General features: G+C 42.7%; 3 long non-coding RNA genes across 6 annotated transcripts; all 3 read left to right on the top strand.

The window, feature by feature from the left end:
* Nucleotides 1–72: 72 nt before the first annotated feature.
* Nucleotides 73–25,977, top strand: LOC133471894 (uncharacterized). Of its 4 annotated transcripts, XR_009786434.1 has the most exons (14): nucleotides 10,831–10,951; nucleotides 11,969–12,180; nucleotides 12,689–12,791; nucleotides 14,320–15,272; nucleotides 15,346–15,427; nucleotides 15,567–16,175; nucleotides 16,258–16,388; nucleotides 23,999–24,094; nucleotides 24,161–24,650; nucleotides 24,729–24,848; nucleotides 25,078–25,153; nucleotides 25,253–25,439; nucleotides 25,561–25,907; nucleotides 25,952–25,977. It is a non-coding gene; the product is annotated as an uncharacterized LOC133471894 (long non-coding RNA). The 4 variants fall into 4 exon arrangements; XR_009786435.1 differs by lacking the exons at nucleotides 10,831–10,951; nucleotides 11,969–12,180; nucleotides 12,689–12,791; nucleotides 14,320–15,272 and adding exons at nucleotides 73–309; nucleotides 3,862–3,964 and having other exon boundaries at nucleotides 15,346–16,175; XR_009786436.1 differs by lacking the exons at nucleotides 23,999–24,094; nucleotides 24,161–24,650; nucleotides 24,729–24,848; ... (2 more) ...; nucleotides 25,561–25,907; nucleotides 25,952–25,977 and adding exons at nucleotides 16,621–16,693; nucleotides 16,793–16,979; nucleotides 17,092–17,326 and having other exon boundaries at nucleotides 14,320–16,175.
* On the top strand, nucleotides 8,903–10,011 carry LOC133471896 (uncharacterized). Its single transcript, XR_009786438.1, has 4 exons — nucleotides 8,903–9,050; nucleotides 9,280–9,355; nucleotides 9,462–9,664; nucleotides 9,777–10,011. It is a non-coding gene; the product is annotated as an uncharacterized LOC133471896 (long non-coding RNA).
* On the top strand, nucleotides 19,352–22,276 carry LOC133471895 (uncharacterized). The gene is made up of 3 exons (XR_009786437.1): nucleotides 19,352–19,910; nucleotides 20,419–20,521; nucleotides 22,084–22,276. It is a non-coding gene; the product is annotated as an uncharacterized LOC133471895 (long non-coding RNA).
* Nucleotides 25,978–26,795: the final 818 nt, after the last annotated feature.

The raw sequence follows: 26,795 nt of genomic DNA, 5'->3' as shown, positions 1-26,795 counted from the left end.
TTTCTTGTAAATTGTAAGTGTTAAATAAAATTGATGTGAAAAAAGTTAGTGCGACTCATCCGCGACCCGGAATTGAACCGACCGGAACCGGAAAGTGTTTGGCTTAGCGTGTTATTTGTTTAAAATGTTATTTCGTGTATTCCAAACACGAGACCCAAGTTAGTTACGTTAGCATTACGTAAAACTTGATGGATTGTTTACATGACCGGAGGCGTCCACGAAGACAGAGAGAGAGAGTTCTAGCTCCACGTTGGCTAATGTCCGTCTACCTGCAAGTCAGCTGTGGAAAACCTAGCGACATGTGCACAGGTCAGACATGCTCCACTTTCCCCACATTTGCACAGTGCATGCTTCTCGAAATGGATATTTCTGTTTGAAAAGAACCATGGTCTTCTATTTAGCATGTTCCCCCGGTGACGAGATTTGGTCATTAAGTGTTGCTGCACAAGCTAATGAGACTCAATACGAATGCTACAGTTTTATTAACAGGGTCCAATGTTAAAGTCTTCTTGATTGGTGCCTCTGTCAGAACCAGTAGTGGCCTCATATATTCATAATATAATACGTTGTTTTAGTGGTTATTTCGTACTTACCGTCTTTATGCTGTATTATTCAGGCCCATTTTAGAAGTGATTAGTACAATTGTACAATGATTCTGTACTAACCTAATTAAAATCAAGGCACTTCAATTGCACAAATTAATAATAATGCTGAAAAGATTAAATCAATTACAAAATTATTAAAATATCTACATAGCACTAGTATTCCAACAATGCTTTATGTTGTGTCTTGATGTTGCACACACGATGTATAATTTTGGGCTCCCCGATCAGGGTTTCATGTTGCCGATTGCGATATCGATAATCCATGACCGATCACTGCCGAAACGATCATATAGATGAGCTGTAAAATTGTATATTTATTGATGGTGACTGCTATTGGCTATATGATCTGACATGTATATATGTGGCTCCTCCACGAGGCTGGGCCTTTATGGAAAAAATAATAATCACGATTATTTTGATTGATAGTGAAATCATGATTACAAAAACACGATTATTCATTCATTTCAAAACGTATTTATTCAGCTACCAAAACTCAACTTTAAATATCACTTAAAATCACAACCAGAAAAAGAATTACTGACAAAATAAAATATTAAAATTTTACAAATTCAAAACAAACAAAAATAAATATATTCATGGCTGAAAACGTGCCAATGCTTTTTGCCATAACTGTATTGTCTATTATCATTCTCTAAAAATATCCTCTCATTATTCTGGCATTTGGCAAATATAAATTGTTTTGCGAATCATAATTGACCCAAAACAGTTAGTTTAGTCTGGTTTCAAATCAAAGTCGAGAAAAAGTGTCTTTTTATAGTCAACGATTTAGCTGCTGTTCCTGTTGTGCGCACCGTGGCCGCTGAGTGGCAGTGTGGTGTGATGGATGCATGGAGTGACTCATTTACTGTACTCTCAAAAAACAGAAGAAAGTCGTGCTAAAACGTCAATAAACTAATTTTTCACATATTAGTAAAATAAATAAATATATATATATATATATATATATATAATCTCTCTGACCAAATGCTAATATTAGCTAGCCTGTCAATAGGGGTTTCCATTGACTGTTAATTAATCTGGCGATTTCTATTCATGATGTGTCTGTGTTTAAAATTTAAAATGAGGGTAATTATCATTGTTGTGCGCTGAGTTTAGAATAAATAACAGAATAACGTTCTAGAGCAGGGGTGGCCAACTAGTCAGAGACTAAGAGCCACTTTTTTTCCTGTGTTACTGCAAAGAGCCACATACACGGGTACACATGAACATCATCTTTTAATCATGTATGCACGCATACACAGACCTCTGCTCAGCCAGATCTAATGAAAATAACCACACCAACATGATAATATCAGTAATTTTCAACAGTTAACATTGTGTCTCACACACACAAACTCTCAGTTCAAGCAAGTCCACAAACAATAAAAGAATAATTTTCAATAACATCTTTCTCTTACTATGCTGCTTAGTGAGACTTCTGGCATTCCTTATCTTGAACAATCCTCTTCAAATCTGGCTTGTATTCTGTTGTTGCCACTCTAAGCAATTCTTTCAAATGAGTGTCAGTCAGAAGAGATCGATGCTTTGATTTCACATGTTTCAGGGTAGAAAACACAGACTCGCAGACGTACGTTGACCCAAACATGGACAGTATCTTAAGCGCAGCTCGTTTGATGTTGGGGTATTTTTCAATTGGCACACTTTTCCAGAACTCAACGGTCCCTTCCCTTAAAACAGTTTTCAGTTGATCCTCCTCACAAAGGTCGATCATCTCCAACTCAGCCGCAGCCTCATCTGTGACGAGCGGGGCTTTCAAACAGTCTGGCTTCCAAGCCAGCTGATATGATGCAAGCGTTACGGTCTCTGAGTGTTTTGTAATTTTTTTGAAAAACTGCACCTGCTTTTCAAAGCGACCAACTTGTTCTTGCGAAGTTCAGTCCCTTTTGGAAATTCCTGTTCGATGTTAGGGTGGAGTGAGCTGAAGATTTGAAGCTTTGAAATGCGCTAATGCTGCGTGACATATAAGGCAGATCGGCTTGCCATTACGTTTAACAAAAAAATATAAACTCTCCCACTCTGGCAAAAACGTCCTGTGTTCTTCTTCATATTTTCGTTTGGATGTGCTTTTTTCCCCTGCCATTTCAAGAGGTAACTTGTCGGAAATTGTTTACAACACAAATGATGTCACACCAAAGATTCTCTCGTCGCTCGTTTGACGTCACTCAAACAGGCTTACATGGTCAGTGTGCCATCTAGCTGTAGGGGAGTGAATGACAGCGCCAGCCAAGAATTTTTGACGCATGTCATGTTACAGCTCCTGAAGAGCCGCATGAAACTAGTTAAAGAGCCGCATGAGGCTCGCGAGCCGCGGGTTGGCCACCCCTGTTCTAGAGGCTGCAAAGTACTAGCTGCTATATGAGGCGAGCTTCGGTTATCGTCTTGAGGCTAACCCGAATGCGTGCCCGTTTATCCAGCAGGCGGCGCTGTTTTGGACAGCATGTTTTGGTGATAAAAGAATTTTACATTTAAGAAAACAAATTGGTGTTATTTTACTAACGTAAAAATAACAACGAAAAACACTTGCTGTCATAGGTAGGTTTTAGAACACCCCAAATGTCCCAGGTTTTTTTTTTTTTTTTTTTAATTGAAATTTATCAGAATCAGACTCATCTTTATTTGCCAAGTATGTCCAAAAAACACACAAGGAATTTGTCTCCTTGTTAAATAAATTTTTGACTCATTAAAGTAACCACATACTTTTGGGGCATTATCTCTAAAATAGAAACCAAATAAAAACGTTGTTTCCACGTCCCAACTCTGTTGTGGAAGTTCCCATTACTGTTTGGCACTTGTAGGTTGTGTGTGTTTGCACTTTAAAGTTGAAGTCTGGAGAATGTGCCTTTTGACCGATCAAAAGTTTAAAAACATGGCAATTTTTTTCCCCATTTTAATATTTTTTTTTTTTTGCGAATGTCAAATAGTTCAAATCCAATGAATATCTAAATATTTTGACCAGGAGAGTCGAAATTTACACTTCTTGATAAAAAATGTATCTTGGGTAGGACCGAAATAAATTTAACTTCCTACTCCTTTTTGGACGAGCAATACATGGTGTTATAATAAAATTGAATATTTATATTGTAGATTCATTTTTTTCTGGTTTTGTACTGCATGTTGGAAGTAGCTTTTAATTCTCTTTCATTGCCCTCTTGACTTAAAGTGAAGTTTTTTTTACATGTAAAGTGGCACATGCACAAGAAAGTCACTGACTGCTTTTTTTTAAAATTCCTGACAGGATCGAGGAGGTTTTGAGCGGACACGCAGCCGACAGACGCAAAGTTGTGGGACACGTGGACGGCTCTGCGCTACGATGACGAGGACAACCTGCTTTTGGACAGGTGTGTTGACTGTTTTCATGCAGAGGACGCCAAGTTGTGTGCTTGAGGAGGTGTCTGAAGTCACTCGGCCCTTTCTCGGTGTGCTTTGACCTCTGCTTCTTGTACTGCACAACACGGACACGCAATAAGAACATCATTCAATGCTTCTGAACATCTGCTTTTAAATGACATTGGCGCAGCCCAAATAACTTTTTTTTTTTTTAGTAACATAGTGTTGTTTTACTAAGTTATTTCAAAATGCATCTAATTATTTGGACAAAGTTGGGAAAATAACACATTAGATTTAAAAAATATATAATTATTAAAAAACTAGGTTGCTGTTATTTGAACGTTAGTTTTTTTGCAACTTGTTAAAAGCACATGAATAGAACCATTGAATGATGTTCTTGTTGTGGGTGCGTGCGCAGTGCATGAAGCTTGGCTTTTGCAGTTGGTGCGTGCGCTCACGTCAGCGACATCACACACCTCCTCAAGAGCACAACATGGCGTCCTCTGCCTTTAGCTGCTTTCATGTACAGCCTGCCATCTAGTGTTTGTGCAAATATAATTTCATTGCAATAATGGTTTCAGATTGTAAAGGAAAAAACATTTTTTTTTTGGTACTATATCAGGGTGAACTGCAAAAAGTTTGTTTTATTGCTAACTGTTAAACTTAGCAATATCATGTACAGCTTTTTTTCTTCACAATTTGAAACCATTATCTCAATGAAAATAAATTTACAAAAACACTGGATGCCAGGCTGTACATAATGAAAGCACACGAGTGACACTTTGCAGGTACACTTGGGAAGAGTAAGTTCTACTGCTCCCAAGTGTACCTAATGAAGTGGCCGCCAATGTTCGCATATTTCATACTTTATATGCAAACATTGGCGGCCACTTCATTAGGTACACTTGGGAAGAGTACATTCTACTCTTCCCAAGTGTACCTAATGAAGTGGCCGCCAATGTTCGCATATAAAGTGTGCATACTTCATATGCGAACATTGTCAGCCACTTCATTAGGTACACTTGGGAGGCGTAAGTTCTACTCCCCCCCAAGTGTACCTGCAAAGTGTCACTCGTGCTTTAAGCCTTCATTTGGTACACTTGGGAAGAGTAAGTTCTACTCGTCCCAAATGTACCTAATGAAGTGGCCGCCAATGTTCGCATATAAAGTATGCACATTTCATACTTTATATGTGAACATTGGCGGCGACTTCATTAGGTACACTTGGGGAGGAGTAGAATGTACTCTTCCCCAAGTGTACCAAATGAAGGCGGCTGCCAATTTTTGCATAGGAAGTGTATGCAAATTAATTTACATACCGTGGGGGGGGGGCCCCCCCCCCCACACCTTGTGTTCACCCAAAAGGTGTGGGATGGGGGGGGCCCCCCCCCACCACACACTTTTTGGGTGTGTTAGAAGAATGAAGTCAGACAAGTTTTTCAACTGTTTTATTTTTTTTGCAGAGTAAAAAGCAAACTTTTTTTTTTAAAGCTTACATGTTGGATGACGATCGTCTTCTTGTCACTGCCTGGTGAAGTAGTCGGCCAGACCAAAAACAAAATGTCATCTGAGAGTCCAATGTCAAGTCAACTTGTGCTGCAAATGTTTTTTGACATGAGATGAAACTCACCAGTGATGAAAAGGGTGTGAAATTTGTTTTCTGGGACTGTCCAAGTGCTCGCACATCTGCATTGCCAGGACTCTGACCATGTTCCCCAGCACCTGTGGAACAACAAAAACAAATTTGGTAGAAGTAAAGACTGGAGTCCAGAGCAAAGAGCTTACCGTTAAAAGCATCAACTTCAGTGTTGGATGACAGGTCCACTTCACCAGGCAGTCACTGACGACAGTTTCCTCGTCACCGGTGATCGTGAGGAGAGCGTGGACCGGTGTGTCATGACCCTGGAAAACAAGACATCCGTGAATCAAACCTTTGTACCAAATTGTTTGGAATGAAACTTACAAGGAAAGGATGTGCAACTTGTTTTTTCTACGGCTGAGCCCTTGCAGGAAGAAGTAAAGACTGGCGTTAAGATCAAAGAGCTTACCATTAAACGCATCAGTGTTGGACGACAGGTCCACTTCACCAGGCAGTCACTGACGGCTGTTGATAGTCACCGGTCATCGTGGACCTGTGTGCCGTGACCCTGGAAAACAAAGACATCCGTGAATCAAACCTTTATACCCAACATGGTTTTTTTGTAGCAAATTGTTTGCAATGAAACGATGTGCGACTGAGCCCTTGCAGGAAGAACAACAACAAATTTGGTAGCAGTAAAGAGCTTACCGTTAAAAGCTTCAACTTCAGTGGTGGATGACAGGTCCACTTCACCAGGTAGTCACTGACGACAGTTTCCTCGTCGCTGTTGATCGTGAGGAGAGCGTGCACCGGTGTGTCATGACCCTGGAAAACAAAGACATCTGTGAATCAAACCTTTATACCCAACATGGTTTTTTGTAGCAAATTGTTTGCAATGAAACGATGTGTGGCTGAGCCCTTGCAGGAAGAACAACAAATTCGCGAGAAGTAAAGACTGGAGTCAAGAGCATCAACTTCAGTGTTGGATGACAGGTCCACTTCACCAGGTAGTCACTGACGGCCGTTTCCTTGTCGCTGTTGATAGTCACTGGTCATCGTGAGGAGAGCGTGGACCGGTGTGTCGTGACCCTGGAAAACAAAGACATCAGTGAATCAAACCTTTATAACCAACAGGTTTTTTGTAGCAAATTGTTTGCAATGAAACTTACAACGAAAGGATGTGCAACTTGTTTTTCTGCGACTGAGCCCTCGCAGGAAGCTGAACATGTTCCTCAGCCTGTGGAAGAACACCACGTTTGGGCAGAGAAAAGTCACAATTGTGGAGAACATTGTGAGCGTACCAACAGCCCTAAAGTTGGCTCCTCAAATTCATCCCCCACTTCGGTTGTCACCTTCTGGATGTTGTCCTTCAGCTGAGGAAGAGGATGGTACCAGGATGAGAGGGAGGCCTGGACTGGAAGCCAGCCTTGCATGCAGAGTCAAAACTAAAAAGCAGGGGAGTGATCTTCAAAACTTACTTTCAGAGTTGGTTTGCAGCTTACATCATCTCAGCATGGTGGACAGGAAGTTGATCATGATGCCATTTCCCCCACCACCACCTACAACAACAAACCAAGTACTTGCATTCCTCAAGTGTCTTTGAAACAGATCAAGTCAGACCTTTACGAAGGAGAGTGCTTCATGAGTCAGTCCAAGGTGCGTGGGGATGCTGGACTCAGGTTCTCCAAGACGGGCGGCATTTTTGACCAGTTGAAATTTACTGTGCAAAACAAAGTCTTATTTTATTAAAATACCATTGCAGCTGAATTCAATTTATCATGAACATGCATACTTTGTTCTCGTTGAGGACCCCTCGTGCATCTTGTTCCTCTCGCTGGCTGTCAAGACGTGATGTGAGGAGTGGTTGCTGCAAGTCATCTCATGTGTCCCTTACCCTCCTTCAGAAGATTACCTTTAACACAGATGGACATGCAGGAGGAAAATGGAAAACTGAGGCAGAATTTCAAAAAGAAGTCTGTTAAGTTTTGTGGTACAGCACATTTGACGAGATGAAACCCACCAGCAATGAAGAGGATGTGACTTGTTGCTGCCTGGGACTTCGTCCAAGTGCTCACATTGCTGCATTCACAGGAAGCTAAGCATGAAGGAAGGGGAAAAACATTTGATCAACATTGTGAGGATTGTGACTTTACAGAGTGGACTGTAAAATGTGGACACCAGTGCAAACCAAACTTGTCCCCAACCTCTCTGGCTGCTCCACAATTTGGCTTCAGCACCTTCTAATGTAGTCTTCCAGCTGAGGAAGAAGACATGCAGAGTAAGAATAAACACTTATGTTGTAAATTTGCATAAATTTCTCCTGCAGATTAAAAATGTTGCACCCGAGTCCACTAAAGGTGGAATGACCGTTTCCTCGTTGCTGATGACCGTCAGTCAGCGTGACGAGCGCGTCGACCAATGTGTCGTGAGCTCCCTGAAGAAGCCAAAAAGACATCTGAGAGTCAAACATTAACCCAACATTATGTTTTTTGTTTTTTTTAGATGAAACAGACACTGAGCACTCACAGGAAGTTGAACATGTTCCTCAGTCTCTGGAAGAACAAACATTTGAGGACAAAACTGAACACAAGATGGACCACTTACACTGCTAATCAAGTCTCAACAGCATTTAGGACCTTCTGCACATTCATGTACAACTTGCTTTTGCCCAGCAGGTGCAGGATCTTGGGGGGGCCAGGGTGCTTCTCCTCCACGCAGTCAAAAAAACAAAAACAGGTGAGCACTCTTCAAACTGCAGAAGAGAAGGATGTTAAAATGTTTAAGGCAATCTTTGTTTTGCAGCGTGTCAAACCCAGCAGACGTGGCGACAGGCGAGCCTCGTACATCTTGTTCCCCTCACAGCTCTGCATGACGTCAACAAGAGGCAGTCAAGACTGCACACAAAAAGCAGGATGTGAGGAGTGGTTGCTGCAAGTCACCCTCCTTCAGAAGATTGCCTTGAACACAGATGAGCATGCAGTAGGAAAATAGTCAACTGAGGCCAGAATTTCTAAAACAAAGACATCTGTTACGTTTTGCCATACAGCACATTTGACAAGAGATGAAACCCACCACCAATGAGGATGTGACTTGTTTCTCTCTGGGACTTTGTCCAAGCGCTCACAGGACGCGGCGCACGAAGGAAGGAAAAACATTTGAACAACATTGTGATGATTGTTCAGTGTATTCACAGAGTGGACTGTCAAGTGTGTGTGTGGACACCAGTGCAAACATCTCAAACTTGTCCAACTCCTCAGGCTGCTCCACAGTTTGGCTTCAGCATCTTCTGATGTGGTCATCCAGCTGAGTAAGAGATGACAACATGCAAGGCAAGAAAAAGAGTGAGATCAACAAATATGTTGTAATTGGCATTTATTTCTCCTGCAGATTAAAATAAGTTGCACTTGAGCCGACTGAAGCCGGAATGACAGTTTCCTCATTGCTGATGACCATCACCATCAAGACGAGCGCATCGACCAATGTGTCGTGACCTCCCTGAAGAAGCCAAAAAGACATTGGTGAGTGAACCAAACATTGTGGTTAATTTATGTTTTGAGATGAAACAAGTTTTTCCTGCAACACAGAGCACTCACAGGAAGTTGAACGTGTTCCTCAGTCTCTGGAAGAACAAGAACACATTTGAGGGCACAGAAAACTGAACCAGTCAAACTGCTAATTGAGTTTATTTTCAAGTTTCAACAGCATTGAGGACCACCTGCATAATCACGTAGAACTGTTTTTCCCCAGCAGGTGCAGGATCTTGGGGGCCAAGGTGGTTCTCTGCCACAATGGAACTTGTCCTGGAAGCCACCCTGCATGCAGAGTAAGTAAGCAAGCAACTGACTGAAGCTTTGGTGGAACTGAAGAAGAGACCGGTTTAAAAATGTTCATGGCAATCATTTTGTTTTGCGGCATGTCAAACCCAGCAGATTTGGTGACGGTCAGCCTCGTACACGATCTTGTTACTCACGCAGCGCTGGAAGAAGTCAAAAGGATGTCAGTCTTTGACGCAGATCAACTCAGACCTTGAAGCAGGAAATCTGCTTCACTCGTCGGTCCAAGCCGGGTTCAGGTTCTCCAGGGCCAAGATGCTTTTGCACCACCTAGTGGACATGAGCGAAGAGTAGTGAAGGTAACTGACCTTGTTGGGGGTCCGGATTGCAGCTCTGTGCAGCTTTGGGGGAATGACAGAAGAGAGAAATATATTAAACTAAAATGTTTATATCAGCCATTTTGTTTTACAGAGTGTTCAAACCCAGCGAGGGCCAGCTGCAGCCTCAAAGTCCAGCATCTCAGTCCTCAGGCAGCGGCGCTTCAAGTGGAGGTTGTCATAACTGCACACAGAAGCAGGATGTAAGGAATGTTTGCTGCAAAGGCACAATCTTCTACCATCACCATTGGAGATGAATGCATTTTGGGTGTTGTGACATGTTCCCACCTTAATGATGTCATCACAGGAATAAATCTGTTAGCTTTTGCCACATGGTAGCTCATCATTTGCTGAAACAAATTGAGATATTTTTTGTGTGTACGAGTGTGCGTGTCTCACCAGTGATGCGAGCAGGGCTCTCTAAACAAGAACGAAAGACACAGTAACATAATTAGCAACGTGACATTTGGTCAGCATGTGTATACAAAGTCGAGCTGCAATAAAAACTTCAAGACGTCATGCTGTGAAAGATACAGAAAGTCTCTTTGAAGTAGATCTTTTAGAATCAGTTTGGCCGCTTAAGACGGAAGCCTGTGGACAGAAATTAGACAATTATGAACACACACAGGTACAGTTGTTATAATTCGGTTAAATTGAGAATATGGCAACCTACCTCCCACGAAACGGCGCTCTTCTCCAGATGTTGGAAAGGGTTGGAGCCAATACTTTCATGATCAAGTGCAATGCATTCAGGCATTTATTCATTGCCATACAGGTCAAATAAATGCGTTTGTGTCATTTTAGCAGGCGCTTGACGTTATTTAACTTCATTCAGGCAAACGTTCGTTCGCATGCTAGCTAGTTTGATTGGCACGCCGAAAACATGAATTCGTGTTAAAAGTTGGCGAACCAAGTTGAAATGATTTGGCAAAAGAAGAAGTTTGAAGACTGACCTTGTGGAAATGTGTGGAGAGCAGCAGCGGCGTGAGGACGACGGGATGCTGTCAGCCGCTGGAGAAAGAACGCTCATGCAATTAGTCGCAGCTTAAATAGCTTGCAGCTGGTCACGTCATCGCACGTGCGGGTGTTTTTTTAAGAAAAAGCTTTATTTAACAAAAAGAAAGGGAAAAAAAACGCATTTTGACGGGAAAAAACCTTCGAAAATATGTCAGGAAATCTAAATGCAGGACCGAGCGAGGTTCGATCCCGTTCCGCCAGCACCGAAGTTCTCGTCTTGATCGTGTGAGCTATCTTCAGTTGGTTTTTCCGGTACTTTGTTCCTATTTCTTACATATGCGCACACGACGTCCAAACGTCAAAAACTTGCGAATGTCGCCTGATCCGATAAATACAACCTCCAAATGCGAGTTGGACAAGCCGAGAGTGGTCGAGTGGTCTACGACGTTGCCTAATGTTTAGGTCGGCTCGGGTTCGATTCCTTCTTTCTCCTCCATTTGCTGTCCTTCAATATTTGCATTTATGTGTCGATTTGGAGAAGTGAGGCTCGAACCCGAGACCGCCTGAACCGGAGGCAACGTTTTACACCGCTCAACTGTCTTATTTGAATTTTTTCGCCAATTTTTCGTCGTATTTATTTTTTATTTACTAGCAAGGAACGCATAAATACAACAAACGTCGTGATGTTGGTCAGCTCGGTTTGTCGAGTGGTCTAAGACGTTGCTTTGGTCCGGAAGAACCCTGGTTCGAATCCATCTTTATTATCCATTTGGAAAGCTTCCATATTTGCATTTCTTTAAAGAAATGAAGCAGCAACCGAGGAGTCGAACCCGGGTCACCCGGACCAAAGGTAAAGTCTTAGACCATTCGGCCATTCTGTCGTGTCCGGTGAAGTAGATAAGAGCCAATCTGTACTGTCGTGAATGTCGGTCAGTGTCGCCCCCCCCAACGCGAGGCGCTCAAGTGCCTTTTTTTTAAGCTCTGTTCACCATTTTTGGTTACTGAAGTCGCCTGATCCGATAAATACAACCTTCAAACTCGAAGCCGAAAAGTGGTCGAGTGGTCTAAGACATTGACTCTGGTTTACTTTGACTCGTGTTCGATCCCTCTTTCTGACCCCCCAACGCGAGGCGCTCAAGTACCTTTCTTTTAAGCTCACTATATATGGCTCTGATGTTGCCTCATTGGAAAGGGGATGCTCAGAACATCACACAAACACGACAACTAATTGGACTTTTATTTGCCACATGAACAGACTTCAGGACTGTATTAGTATTTTACTATTATTATTGTTTTGTTTTTGTTTCTTTTCTTCCTCTGACTGTAAAGGTTTCCGTTCGATGCGGTAAAGTCAATGAAGTGAGGAGAACCCGGAACCAACATTATGGCCTCCGTTGGCCCGGACGGATTTTGTTGTCGTACACAAACCAAATCGGGCTGAATTCAGCTACACGTTTGGACGCGGAACTTACAATTTTTGGCAAAAAAGACTCATAAAACCATGGCTGTTTCTCTCACTTGACGCTGGAATTGATGTTGGGGTAAGTTTTATTAAGTATTAAAATGGCTTGTTTGTGGAGGAAATGGGACTGCTGTCCAGTACAGCGTTAACTTTGTTCTCAGATGTCGTTCGTTCGTTCAAACAAAACTTTATCGTGACCGTACGTCATGATAACTTTTTGGAACCGACACAATAGTCACAGTTAGCCGTTTAATCTCAAAGATTAAGCCACGCAAATGTAAATAGACAAGGCCTGCAGACGTTTAACCACTGCATTTGGTACACAAACGAGGGCTGCAAGATATAGGAGGAAAAAAAATTCATGACATTGCAATTTTTTATTTTTCAAACCTTTGAGCTATATTGTGATGTGAAATAATACAGGATCAGTGTTGGGAAAGGTCATTTTTCCACATAAACTAGTTCAAAGTTCAGTTCATCGTTTTAAAAATGAACTAATTAAGTTCATAGTTCATAATTTGATAATTTGAATTGATGTTGTGACATCTGCAAAAGAAAGACACTGACTGCTTTTGTTTTCCTGACAGGATCGAGGAGGTTTTGAGCGGACACGCAGCCGACAGACGCAAAGTTGTGGGACACGTGGACGGCTCTGCGCTACGATGACTAGGACAACCTGCTTTTGGACAGGTGTGTTGACTGTTTTCATGCAGAGGACGCCAAGTTGTGTGCTTGAGGAGGTGTCTGAAGTCACTCGGCCCTTTCTCGGTGTGCTTTGACCTCTGCTTCTTGTACTGCACAACACGGACATCATTCAACGCTTCTGAACATCTGCTTTTAAATTACATTGGCGCAGCCCAAATAACTTTTTTTTAGTAACATGGTGTTGTTTTACTAAGTTATTTCAAAATGCATCTAATTATTAAAAAACTAGGTTGCTGTTATTTGAACGTTAGTTTTTTGGCAACTTGTTAAAAGCACATGAATAGAACCATTGAATGATGTTCTTGTTGTGGGTGCGTGCGTGTGCGCAGTACATGAAGCTCGGCTTTTGCAGTTGGTGCGTGCGCTCACGTCAGCGACATCACAGACCTCCTCAAGAGCACAACATGGCGTCCTCTGCCTTTAGCTGCTTTCATGGACAGCCTGCCATCTAGTGTTTGTGCAAATATAATTTCATTGCAATAATGGTTTCAGATTGTAAAGGAAAAAAAATGTTTTTTTGGTACTATATCAGGGTGAACTGCAAAAAGTTTGTTTTATTGCTAACTGTGCCTTCACTGAGTTTAAACTTAGCAATATCATGTACAGCTTTTTTTTTTTCACAATTTGAAACCATTATCTCAATGAAAATAAATTTACAAAAACACTGGATGCCAGGCTGTACATAATGAAAGCACACGAGTGACACTTGGGAAGAGTACATTCTGCCCCCCCCCCCCAAAGTGTACCTAATGAAGTGGCCGCCAATGTTCGCATGTTACATACTTTATATGCGAACATTGGCAGCCACTTCATTAGGTACACTTGGGAGTAGAACTTACACCTCCCAAGTGTACCTAATGAAGTGGCCGCCAATGTTCGCATGTAAAGTATACAGATTTGCATATTTCATACTTTATATGCGAACATTGGCGGCCACTTCATTAGGTACACTTGGGAGGAGTAGAACTTACTCTTCTCAAGTGTACCTAATGAAGTGGCCGCTAATGTTCGCATATAAAGTATGTAATATGCAAATTTGCATACTTTATGAGAAGATTGGCGGCCACTTCATAAGGTACACTTGGGAAGAGTAAGTTCTACTTCTCCCCAAAGTGTCACTCGTGTGCTTTAAGCTCAGTTGATGCTTTCATTAGATACACTTGGGAAGAGTAAGTTCTACTCGTCCCAAGTGTACCTAATGAAGTGGCCGCCAATGTTCGCATATAAAGTATGAAATACTTTATATGCAAACATTGGCGGCCACTTCATTAGGTACACTTGGGGGGTGGGGGCAAGAGTAGAACGTACTCTTCCCAACTGTACCCAATGAAGTGACTGCCAATTTTTGCAAATATGCAAATTAATTTACATAGCCATGCCCACAAATTTGCATACCCTTGGGGGGGCCCACACTTTTTTTGTGTTAGCAGAATGAAGACAGACAAGTTTTTTTCCAACAAGTTTTATTTTTTTGCAGAGTAAAAAGCTAACTTTTTTTTATTTTTTATTAAAGCTTACATGTTGGATGACGATGGTCTCCTTGTCGCTGCCTGGTGAAGTTGTCAGCCAGTGGGAAGAGATTGCAGACCTAAGACAAAATGTCAACTTGTGCTGCAAATGTTTTTTGACATGAGGTGAAACTCACCAGTGATGAAAAGGGTGTGAAGTTTGTTTTCTGGGACTGTCAAGTGCTCGCACATCTGCATTGCCAGGACTCTGACCATGTTCCCCAGCACCTGTGGAAAAACAACAACAAATTTGGTAGAAGTAAAGACTGGAGTCAAGAGCAAAGAGCTTACCGTTAAAAGCGTCAACTTCAGTGTTGGATGACAGGTCCACTTCACCAGGCAGTCACTGACGACAGTTTCCTTGTCTCCGGTCATCGTGAGGAGAGCATGGACCGGTGTGCCGTGACCCTGGAAAACAAAGACATCCATGAATCAAACCTTTATACCCAACATGGTTTTTTTGTAGCAAATTGTTTGCAATGAAACTTACAGGGAAAGGATGTGCAACTTGTTTTTTCTGCGACTGAGACCTCGCAGGAATCTGAACATGTTCCTCAGCCTGTGGAAGAACAACAACTTTGGAAGAAGTAAAGACTGGAGTCAAGAGCAAAGAGCTTACCGTTAAAAGCGTCAACTTCAGTGTTGGATGACAGGTCCACTTCACCAGGCAGTCACTGACGACAGTTTCCTTGTCGCTGTTGATAGTCACTGGTCATCGTGAGGAGAGCGTGGACCGGTGTGTCGTGACCCTGGAAAACAAAGACATCAGTGAATCAAACCTTTATATCCAACAGGTTTTTTGTAGAAAATTGTTTGCAATGAAACTTACAACGAAAAGGATGTGCAACTTGTTTTTTCTGCAACTGAGACCTCACAGGAAGCTGAAGATGTTCCTCAGCCTGTGGAAGAACAACAACACGTTTTTGGGCAGAGAAAAGTCACGATTGTGGAGAGCATTGTGAGCGTACCAAAGTTGGCTCCTCAAATTCATCCCCCACTTTGGTTGTCATCACCTGGATGTTGTCCTTCAGCTGAGGAAGAGGAGCGCACCAGGATGAGAGGAAGGCCTGGACCGGAAGCCAGCCTGCATGCAGAGTCAAAACCAAAAAGCAGGTGAGTGATCTTCAAAACTTACTTTCAGATTTGGTTTGCAGCTTATATCTCAGCATGGTGGACAGGAAGTTGGTCATGATGCCATTTCCCCCACCACAACAAATCAAGTACTTGCATTCATCAAGTGTCTCTGCAACAGATCAAGTCAGACCTTAACGAAGGAGATTGCTTCATCAGTCAGTCCAAGGTGCGTGGTGATGCTGGAGTCAGGTTCTCCAAGACGGGCGACATTTCTTTGACCAGTTGAAATTTACTGTGCAAAACAAGCTGAATTAAATTTATCATGAACATGCATACTTTCTCATTGAGGACCCCTCGTAGCTCTGCATGACGTCAACAAGAGGCCGTCAAGACTGCACACAAAGCAGGATGTGAGGAGTGGTTGCTGCAAGTCACCCTCCTTCAGAAGATTGCCTTGAACACAGATGTGCATGCAGTAGGAAAATAGTCAACTGAGGCCAGAATTTCTAAAACAAAGACATCTGTTACGTTTTGCCATACAGCACATTTGACAAGAGATGAAACCCACCAGCAATGAAGAGGATGTGACTCGTTTCTCTCTGGGACTTTGTCCAAGCGCTCACAGGAAGCGGAAGGAAGGAAAAACATTGTGATGATTGTTCAGTGTATTCACAGAGTGGACTGTCAAGTGTGTGTGGACACCAGTGCAAACATCTCAAACTTGTCCAACTCCTCAGGCTGCTCCACAGTTTGGCTTCAGCATCTTCTGATGTGGTCATCCAGCTGAGTAAGAGATGACAACATGCAAGGCAAGAAAAAGAGTGAGATCAACAAATACTTGTTGTAATTGGCATTTATTTCTCCTGCAGATTAAAATAAGTTGCACTTGAGCCGACTGAAGCCGGAATGACAGTTTCCTCATTGCTGATGACCATCACCATCAAGACGAGCGCGTCGACCAATGTGTCGTGACCTCCCTGAAGAAGCCAAAAAGACATCGGTGAGTGAACCAAACATTGTGGTTAATTTATGTTTTGAGATGAAACAAGTTTTTCCTGCAACACAGAGCACTCACAGGAAGTTGAACGTGTTCCTCAGTCTCTGGAAGAACAAGAACACATTTGAGGGCACAGAAAACTGAACCAGTCAAACTGCTAATTGAGTTTATTTTCAAGTTTCAACAGCATTGAGGACCACCTGCATAGTCTCGTAGAACTGTTTTTCCCCAGCAGGTGCAGGATCTTGAGGGCCAAGGTGGTTCTCTGCCACAATGGAACTTGTCCTGGAAGCCACCCTGCATGCAGAGTAAGTAAGCAAGCAACTGAAGCTTTGGTGGAACTGAAGAAGAGACAGGTTTAAAAATTTTCATGGCAATCATTTTGTCTTGCGGCATGTCAAATCCAGCCTCGTACACGATCTTGTTACTCACGCAGCGCTGGATGAAGTCAAAAGGATGTCAGTCTTTGACGCAGATCAAGTCAGACCTTGAAGCAGGAAATCTGCTTCACTCGTCGGTTCAAGCAGGGTTCAGGTTCTCCAGGGCCAAGATGCTTTTGCACCACCTAGTGGACATGAGCGAAGAGTAGTGAAGGTAACTTACCTTGTTGGGGGTCCGGATTGCAGCTCTGTGCAGCTTTGGGGGAATGACAGAAGAGAGAAATATATTAAACTAAAATGTTTATATCAGCCATTTTGTTTTACAGAGTGTTCAAACCCAGCGAGGGCCAGCTGCAGCCTCAAAGTCCAGCATCTCAGTCCTCAGGCAGCGGCGCTTCAAGTGGAGGTTGTCATAACTGCACACAGAAGCAGGATGTAAGGAATGTTTGCTGCAAAGGCACAATCTTCTACCATCACCATTGGAGATGAATGCATTTTGGGTGTTGTGACATGTTCCCACCTTAATGATGTCATCACAGGAATAAATGTTAGCTTTTGCAACATGGTAGCTCATCATTTGCTGAAACAAATTGAGATATTTTTTGTGTGTACGAGTGTGCGTGTCTCACCAGTGATGCGAGCAGGGCTCTCTAAACAAGAACGAAAGACACAGTAACATAATTAGCAACGTGACATTTGACGTCATGCTGTGAAAGATACAGAAAGTCTGAAGTAGATCTTTTAGAATCAGTTTGGCCGCTTAAGACGGAAGCCTGTGGACAGAAATTAGACAATTATGAACACACACACACATAGGTACAGTTGTTATAATTCGGTTAAATTGAGAATATGGCAACCTACCTCCCACGAAACGGCGCTCTTCTCCAGATGTTGGAAAGGGTTGGAGCCAATACTTTCATGATCAAGTGCAATGCATTTAGGCATTTATTCATTGCCATACAAGTCAAATAAATGCGTTTGTGTCATTTTAGCAGGCACTTGACGTTATTTAACTTCATTCAGGCAAACGTTCGTTCGCATGTTAACTAGTTTAATTGGCACGCCGAAAACATGAATTCGTGTTAAAAGTTGGCGAACCAAGTTGAAATGATTTGGCAAAAGAAGAAGTTTGAAGACTGACCTTGTGGAAATGTGTGGAGAGCAGCAGCGGCGTGAGGACGACGGGATGCTGTCAGCCGCTGGAGAAAGAACGCTCATGCAATTAGTCGCAGCTTAAATAGCTTGCAGCTGGTCACGTCATCGCACGTGCGGATTTTTTTTTAAGAAAAAGCTTTATTTAACATAAAGAGAGAAAAAAAACGCATTTTGACGGAAAAACCTTCGAAAATTGTCAGGAAGGCTAAATGCAGGACCGAGCGAGGTTCGATTCCGGTCCGCCAGCACCGAAGTTCTCGTCGTGATCGTGTGAGCTATCTTCAGTTGGTGTTTCCGGTACTTTTACTCCTATTTCTTACATATGCGCACACGACGCCCAAACGGCAAAACTTGAGACTGTCGCCTGATCTGATAAATACAACCTCCAAATGCGAGTTGGACAAGCCGAGATTGGTCGAGTGGTCTACGACGTTGCCTAATGTTTAGGTCGGCTCGGGTTCGATTCCTTCTTTCTCCTCCATTTGCTGTCCTTCAATATTTGCATTTATGTGTCGATTTGGAGAAGTGAGGCTCGAACCCGAGACCGCCTGAACCGGAGGCAAAGTTTTACACCAATCGACTATCTTATTTGAATTTTTTCGCCAATTTTTGGTCCTATTTATTTTAAATTTCCTAGCACGGAACGCATAAATAGAACAAACGTCGTGATGTTGGTCAGCTCGGTTTGTCGAGTGCTCTAAGTCGTTGACTTTGGTCCGGAAAGAGTCGGGCTCGAATCACTTTCTATTATCCATTTGGAAAGCTTCAATATTTGCATTTCTTTAAAGAAATGAAGAAGCAAGTGAGGAGTCGAACCCGGGTCACCTGGACCAAAGGTAAAGTCTTAGACCATTCGGCCACTCTTGCGTGTCCGGTGAAGTTGATAAGCGCCAATGTGTACTGTCGTGAATGTCGGTCAGTGTCGCCCCCCCCAACGCGAGGCGCTCAAGTGCCTTTTTCTTTAAGCTGTGTTCACCATTTTTGGTGGGTTACTGAGGTCGCCTGATCCGATAAATACAACGTCCAAATTCGAACTTGACAAGCCGAAAGTGGTCGTGTTGTCTAAGACATTGACTCTGGTTTACTTTGACTCGTGTTCGATCCCTCTTTCTGCCCTCCACTTGTTCATTCTTCGAATTTATTTGAATCAGTTAGTGGGGATCGTACACGGGTCATCTGAACCGGAGGCAAAGTTTTACACCGCTTGACCATTTTATCTGATTTTTTAGCAATTTTTTGGTCCTATTTATTTTTCACTAATATGCTGCGGAAGGATAAATACAACAAAAACGCTCACGTTACTGAGCTCGGTTGGTCGAGTAGTCTAAGACGTCAACTTTGGTTTAGAACGAACCATGTTCGAATCCCTCTTTATTCCCCATTTTGAAAGCTTCAATATTTGGATTTGTTTAAATAAATGAATTAGCAAGGGAGGAATCGAACCCGGGTCACCTGTGCCAAAGGTGAAGTCTTACACCATTCGGCCACCCTGGCGTGTCCGGTGATGTAGATAAGTGTCAACGTGTAGTGTCGTGAATGTCTCCCAGTGCCGCCCCCCCCTCCAACGCGAGGCGCTCAAGTGCCTTTTTTTTTAAGATCACTATATATGGCTCTGATGTTGCCTCATTGGAAAGGGGTTGCTCAGAACATCACACAAACACGACAACTAATTGGACTTTTATTTGCCACATGAACAGACTTCAGGACTGTATTAGTATTTTACTATTATTATTGTTTTTTGTTTTGTTTTTGTTTCTTTTCTTCCTCTGACTGTAAAGGTTTCCGTTCGATGCGGTAAAGTCAATGTCGTGAGGAGAACCCGGAACCAACATTATGGCGTCCGTTGGCCCGGACGGATTTTGTTGTCGTACACAAAACAAATCGGGCTGAATTCAGCTGCACGTTTGGACGCGGAACTTACAATTTTTGGCAAAAAAGACTCATAAAACCATGGCTGTTTCTCTCACTTGACGCTGGAATTGATGTTGGGGTAAGTTTTATTAAGTATTAAAATGGCTTGTTTGTGGAGGAAATGGGACTGCTGTCCAGTACAGCGTTAACTTTGTTCTCAGATGTCGTTCGTTCGTTCAAACAAAACTTTATCGTGACCGTACGTCATGAAAACTTTTTGGAACCGACACAATAGTCACAGTTAGCCGTTTAATCTCAAAGATTAAGCCACGCAAATGTAAATACACAAGGCCTGCAGACGTTTAACCACTGCATTTGGTACACAAACGAGGGCTGCAAGATATAGGAGGGAAAAAAATTCATGACATTGCAATTTTTTATTTTTCAAACCTTTGAGCTATATTGTGATGTGAAATAATACAGGATCAGTGTTGGGAAAGGTCATTTTTCCACATAAACTAGTTCAAAGTTCAGTTCATCGTTTTAAAAATGAACTAATTAAGTTAATAGTTCATAATTTGATAATTTGAATTGATGTTGTGACATCTGCAAAAGAAAGACACTGACTGCTTTTGTTTTCCTGACAGGATCGAGGAGGTTTTGAGCGGACACGCAGCCGACAGACGCAAAGTTGTGGGACACGTGGACGGCTCTGCGCTACGATGACGAGGACAACCTGCTTTTGGACAGGTGTGTTGACTGTTTTCATGCAGAGGACGCCAAGTTGTGTGCTTGAGGAGGTGTCTGAAGTCACTCGGCCCTTTCTCGGTGTGCTTTGACCTCTGCTTCTTGTACTGCACAACACGGACACGCAATAAGAACATCATTCAACGGTTCTGAACATCTGCTTTTAAATTACATTGGCGCAGCCCAAATAACTTTTTTTTAGTAACATGGTGTTGTTTTACTAAGTTATTTCAAAATGCATCTAATTATTAAAAAACTAGGTTGCTGTTATTTGAACGTTAGTTTTTTGGCAACTTGTTAAAAGCACATGAATAGAACCATTGAATGATGTTCTTGTTGTGGGTGCGTGCGCGCAGTACATGAAGCTCGGCTTTTGCAGTTGGTGCGTGCGCTCACGTCAGCGACATCACAGACCTCCTCAAGAGCACAACATGGCGTCCTCTGCCTTTAGCTGCTTTCATGTACAGCCTGCCATCTAGTGTTTGTGCAAATATAATTTCATTGCAATAATGGTTTCAGATTGTAAAGGAAAAAAAATGTTTTTTTGGTACTATATCAGGGTGAACTGCAAAAAGTTTGTTGTACTGCTAACTGTGCCTTCACTGAGTTTAAACTTAGCAATATCATGTACAGCTTTTTTTCTTTACAATTTGAAACCATTATCTCAATGAAAATAAATTTACAAAAACACTGGATGTCAGGCTGTACATAATGAAAGCACACGAGTGACACTTGGGAAGAGTACATTCTACCCCTCCCCCAACGTGTACCTAATGAAGTGGCCGCCAATGTTCGCATGTAAAGTATGAAATTTGCATATTAGATACTTTATATGCGAACATTGGCGGCCACTTCATTAGGTACACTTGGGAGGAGAAGAACTTACACTTCCCAAGTGTACCTAATGAAGTGGCCGCTAATGTTAGCATATAAAGTATGTAATATGCAAATTGTATACTTTACATGCGAACATTGGCGGCCACTTCATTAGGTACACTTGGGAAGTGTATGTTCTACTCCTCCCAAGTGTACCTAATGAAGTGGCTGCCAATGTTCGCGTATGAAATATGCAATTTTGCATAGTTTATGAGAACATTGGCGGCCACTTCATTAGGTACACTTGGGAAGAGTAAGTTCTACTCGTCCCAAGTGTCACTCATGTGCTTTAAGCTTTCATTAGGTACACTTGGGAAGAGTAAGTTCTACTCGTCCCAAGTGTACCTCATGAAGTGGCCGCCAATGTTTGCATATAAAGTATGAAATATGCAAATATTGGCGGCCACTTCATGAGGTATACTTGGGTTGGGGGAGGAGGAGAGTAGAACGTACTCTTCCCAAGTGTACCAAATGAAGCGGCTGCCAATTTTTGCATATAAAGTGTGCAAATATGCAAATTAATTTGCATAGCCACGCCCACAAATCTGCATGCAATTTGCATATCCGTGGGGGGGGGCGGCACACACTTTTTTGTGTTAGAAGAATGAAGTCAGACACGTTTTTTCCAACAAGTTTTATTTTTTTGCAGAGTAAAAAGCAAACTTTTTTTTTTTTTTTTTTTTTTAAAGCTTACATGTTGGATGACGATGGTCTCCTTGTCGCTGCCTGGTGAAGTCGTCGGCCAGTGGGAAGAGATTGCAGACCTAAGACAAAATGTCAACTTGTGCTGCAAATGTTTTTTGACATGAGGTGAAACTCACCAGTGACGAAAAGGGTGTGAAATTTGTTTTCTGGGACTGTCAAGTGCTCGCACATCTGCATTGGCAGGACTCTGACCATGTTCCCCAGCACCTGTGGAAAAACAACAACAAATTTGGTAGAAGGAAAGACTGGAGTCAAGAGCAAAGAGCTTACCGTTAAAAGAGTCAACTTCAGTGTTGGATGACAGGTCCACTTCACCAGGCAGTCACTGACGACAGTTTCCTCGTCACCGGTCATCGTGAGGAGAGCATGTGCCGTGACCCTGGAAAACAAAGACATCCGTGAATCAAACCTTTATACCAAACATGTTTTTTTTGTAGCAAATTGTTTGCAATGAAACTTACAGGGAAAGGATGTGCAACTTGTTTTTTCTGCGACTGAGACCTCGCAGGAAGTTGAAGATGTTCCTCAGCCTGTGAAAGAACAACAACACGTTTTGGGCAGAGAAAAGTCACAATTGTGGAGAGCATTGTGAGCGTACCAAAGTTGGCTCCTCAAATTCATCCCCCACGTTTGGTTGTCATCACCTGGATGTTGTCCTTCAGCTGAGGAAGAGGAGCACACCAGGATGAGGAGAGGAAGGCCTGGACCGGAAGCCAGCCTGCATGCAGGGTCAAAACCAAAAAGCAGGTGAGTGATCTTCAAAACTTACTTTCAGCTTTGGTTTGCAGCTTATATCATCTCAGCATGGTGGACAGGAAGTTGGTCATGATGCCATTTCCCCCCACCACAACAAATCAAGTACTTGCATTCATCAAGTGTCTCTGCAACAGATCAAGTCAGACCTTAACGAAGGAGATTGCTTCATAAGTCAGTCCAAGGTGCATGGTGATGCTGGACTCAGGTTCTCCAAGACGGGCGACATTTCTTTGACCAGTTGAAATTGACTGTGCAAAACAAGACAAGTCTTATTTTATTAAAATACCATTGAAGCTGAAATAAATTTATCATGAATATGCATACTTTGTTCTCATTGAGGACCCCTCGTGCATCTTCTTCCTCTCGCTGGCTGTCAAGACGATGTGAGGAGTGGTTGCTGCAAGTCATCTCAGGTGTCCCTTACCCTCCTTCAGAAGATTACCTTTAACACAGATGGACATGCAGGAGGAAAATGGAAAACTGAGGCCAGAATTTCTAAAAGACATCTGTTAAGTTTTGCCATACAGCACATTTGACAAGAGAAGAAACCCACCAGCAATGAAGAGGATGTGACTTGTTGCTGCCTGGGACTTCGTCCAAGTGCTCACATTGCTGCATTCACAGGAAGCTGAGCATGAAGGAAGGAAAAACATTTGATCAACATTGTGAGGATTGTGACCTGTATTCACAGAGTGGACTGTAAAGTGTGGACACCAGTGCAAACCATCAAACTTGTCCCCAACTTCTCTGGCTGCTCCAGTTTGGCTTCTGCACCTTCTGATGTGGTCTTCCAGCTGAGGAAGAAGACATGCAGAGTAAGAACAATAATACATGTTGTAAATTTGCATTAATTTCCCCTGCAGATTAAAAATGTTGCACCAGAGTCCACTAAAAGGTGGAATGACCGTTTCCTCGTTGCTGATGACCGTCACCACAGTCAGCGCGTCGACCAATGTGTCGTGAGCTCCCTGAAGAAGCCAATAAGACAGAGAGAGTCAAACATTAACCAAACGTCATTAAATTATGTTTTTGAGGACAAAACTGAACAAGAAGGACCAGTCACACTGCTAATCAAGTTTATTTTCAAGTCTCAACAGCATTTCGGACCTTCTGCACATTAATGTACAACTTGCTTTTGCCCAGCAGGTGCAGGATCTTGGGGGGCCAGGGTGCTTCTCCTCCACGATGGCTCTTGTTCTGGAAGCCGCCCTGCACGCAGAGTCAAAAAAACAGAAACAGGTGAGCACTCTTCAAACTGCACAAGAGAAGGATGTTAAAATGTTTAAGGCAATCTTTGTTTTGCAGCGTGTCAAACCCAGCAGACGTGGCGACAGGCGAGCCTCGTACATCTTGTTCCTCTCGCAGCTCTGCATGACGTCAACAAGAGGCCGTCAAGACTGCACACAAAAAGCAGGATGTGAGGAGTGGTTGCTGCAAGTCACCCTCCTTCAGAAGATTGCCTTGAACACAGATGAGCATGCAGTAGGAAAATAGCCAACTGAGGCCAGAATTTCTAAAACAAAGACATCTGTTACGTTTTGCCATACAGCACATTTGACAAGAGATGAAACCCACCAGCAATGAAGAGGATGGGACTTGTTTCTCTCTGGGACTTTGTCCAAGCGCTCACAGGAAGGAAAAACATTTGAACAACATTGTGATGATTGTTCAGTGTATTCACAGAGTGGACTGTCAAGTGTGTGTGGACACCAGTGCAAACATCTCAAACTTGTCCAACTCCTCAGGCTGCTCCACAGTTTGGTTTCAGCATCTTCTGATGTGGTCATTCAGCTGAGTAAGAGATAACATGCAAGGCAAGAAAAAGAGTGAGGATCAACAAATATGTTGTAATTTGCATTTATTTCTCCTGCAGATTAAAATAAGTTGCACTTGAGCCGACTGACAGTTTCCTCATTGCTGATGACCATCACAATCAACACGAGCGCGTCGACCAATGTGTCGTGACCTCCCTGAAGAAGCCAAAAAGACATTGGTGAGTGAACCAAACATTGTGGTTAATTTATGTTTTGAGATGAAACAAGTTTTTCCTGCAACACAGAGCACTCACAGGAAGTTGAACATGTTCCTCAGTCTCTGGAAGAACAAGAACACATTTGAGGGCACAGAAAACTGAACCAGTCAAACTGCTAATTGAGTTTATTTTCAAGTTTCAACAGCATTGAGGACCACCTGCATAATCACGTAGAACTGTTTTTCCCCAGCAGGTGCAGGATCTTGGGGGCCAAGGTGGTTCTCTGCCACAATGGAACTTGTCCTGGAAGCCACCCTGCATGCAGAGTAAGTAAGCAAGCACTGACTGAAGCTTTGGTGGAACTGAAGAGACAGGTTTAAAAATTTTCATGGCAATCATTTTGTTTTGCGGCATGTCAAATCCAGCCTCGTACACGATCTTGTTACTCACGCAGCGCTGGATGAAGTCAAAAGGATGTCAGTCTTTGACGCAGATCAAGTCAGACCTTGAAGCAGGAAATCTGCTTCACTCGTCGGTTCAAGCCGGGTTCAGGTTCTCCAGGGCCAAGATGCTTTTGCACCTCCTAGTGGACATGAGCGAAGAGTAGTGAAGGTAACTTACCTTGTTGGGGGTCCGGATTGCAGCTCTGTGCAGCTTTGGGAGAATGGCAGAAGAGAGAAATATGTTAAACTAAAATGTTTATATAATGTTTATATACCATTTTGTTTTACAGAGTGTTCAAACCCAGCATCTCAGTCCTCAGGCAGCGGCGCTTCAAGTGGAGGTTGTCATAACTGCACACAGAAGCAGGATGTAAGGAATGTTTGCTGCAAAGGCACAATCTTTTACCATCACCATTGGAGATTAATGCATTTTGGGTGTTGTGACATGTTCCCACCTTAATGATGTCATCACAGGAATAAATCTGTTAGCTTTTGCCACATGGTAGCTCATCATTTGCTGAAACAAATTGATATATTTTTTCATGTGTACGAGTGTGCGTGTCTCACCAGTGATGCGAGCAGGGCTCTCTAAACAAGAACGAAAGACACAGTAACATAATTAGCAACGTGACATTTGGTCAGCATGTGTATACAAAGTCGAGCTGCAATAAAAACTTCAAGACGTCATGCTGTGAAAGATACAGAAAGTCTGAAGTAGATCTTTTAGAATCAGTTTGGCCGCTTAAGACGGAAGCCTGTGGACAGAAATTAGACCATTATGAACACACACACACACATAGGTACAGTTGTTATAATTCGGTTAAATTGAGAATATGGCAACCTACCTCCCATGAAACGGCGCTCTTCTCCAGATGTTGGAAAGGGTTGGAGCCAATACTTTCATGATCAAGTGCAATGCATTTAGGCATTTATTCATTGCCATACAGGTCAAATAAATGCGTTTGTGTCATTTTAGCAGGCACTTGACGTTATTTAACTTCATTCAGGCAAACGTGTTCGTTCGCATGCTTACTAGTTTGATTGGCACGCCGAAAACATGAATTCGTGTTAAAAGTTAGCGAACCAAGTTGAAATGATTTGGCAAAAGAAGAAGTTTGAAGACTGACCTTGTGGAAATGTGTGGAGAGCAGCAGCGGCGTGAGGACGACGGGATGCTGTCAGCCGCTGGAGAAAGAACGCTCATGCAATTAGTCGCAGCTTAAATAGCTTGCAGCTGGCCACGTCATCGCACGTGCGGAGTTTTTTTTAAGAAAAAGCTTTATTTAACATAAAGAAGAGGAAAAAAAACGCATTTTGACGGAAAAAACCTTCGAAAATATGTCAGGAAGGCTAAATGCAGGACCGAGCGAGGTTCGATCCGGTCCGCCAGCACCGAAGTTCTCGTCGTGATCGTGTGAGCTATCTTCAGTTGGTGTTTCCGGTACTTTTACTCCTATTTCTTACATATGCGCACACGACGCCCAAACGTCAAAACTTGAGACTGTCGCCTGATCCGATAAATACA

Source organism: Phyllopteryx taeniolatus, chromosome 22 (genome assembly GCF_024500385.1).
Source record: "Phyllopteryx taeniolatus isolate TA_2022b chromosome 22, UOR_Ptae_1.2, whole genome shotgun sequence".
Taxonomy (NCBI): Eukaryota; Metazoa; Chordata; class Actinopteri; order Syngnathiformes; family Syngnathidae; genus Phyllopteryx; species Phyllopteryx taeniolatus.
The sequence above is the reverse complement of the archived record's forward strand: the minus strand, read 5'-3'. Positions and strand labels throughout refer to the sequence as shown.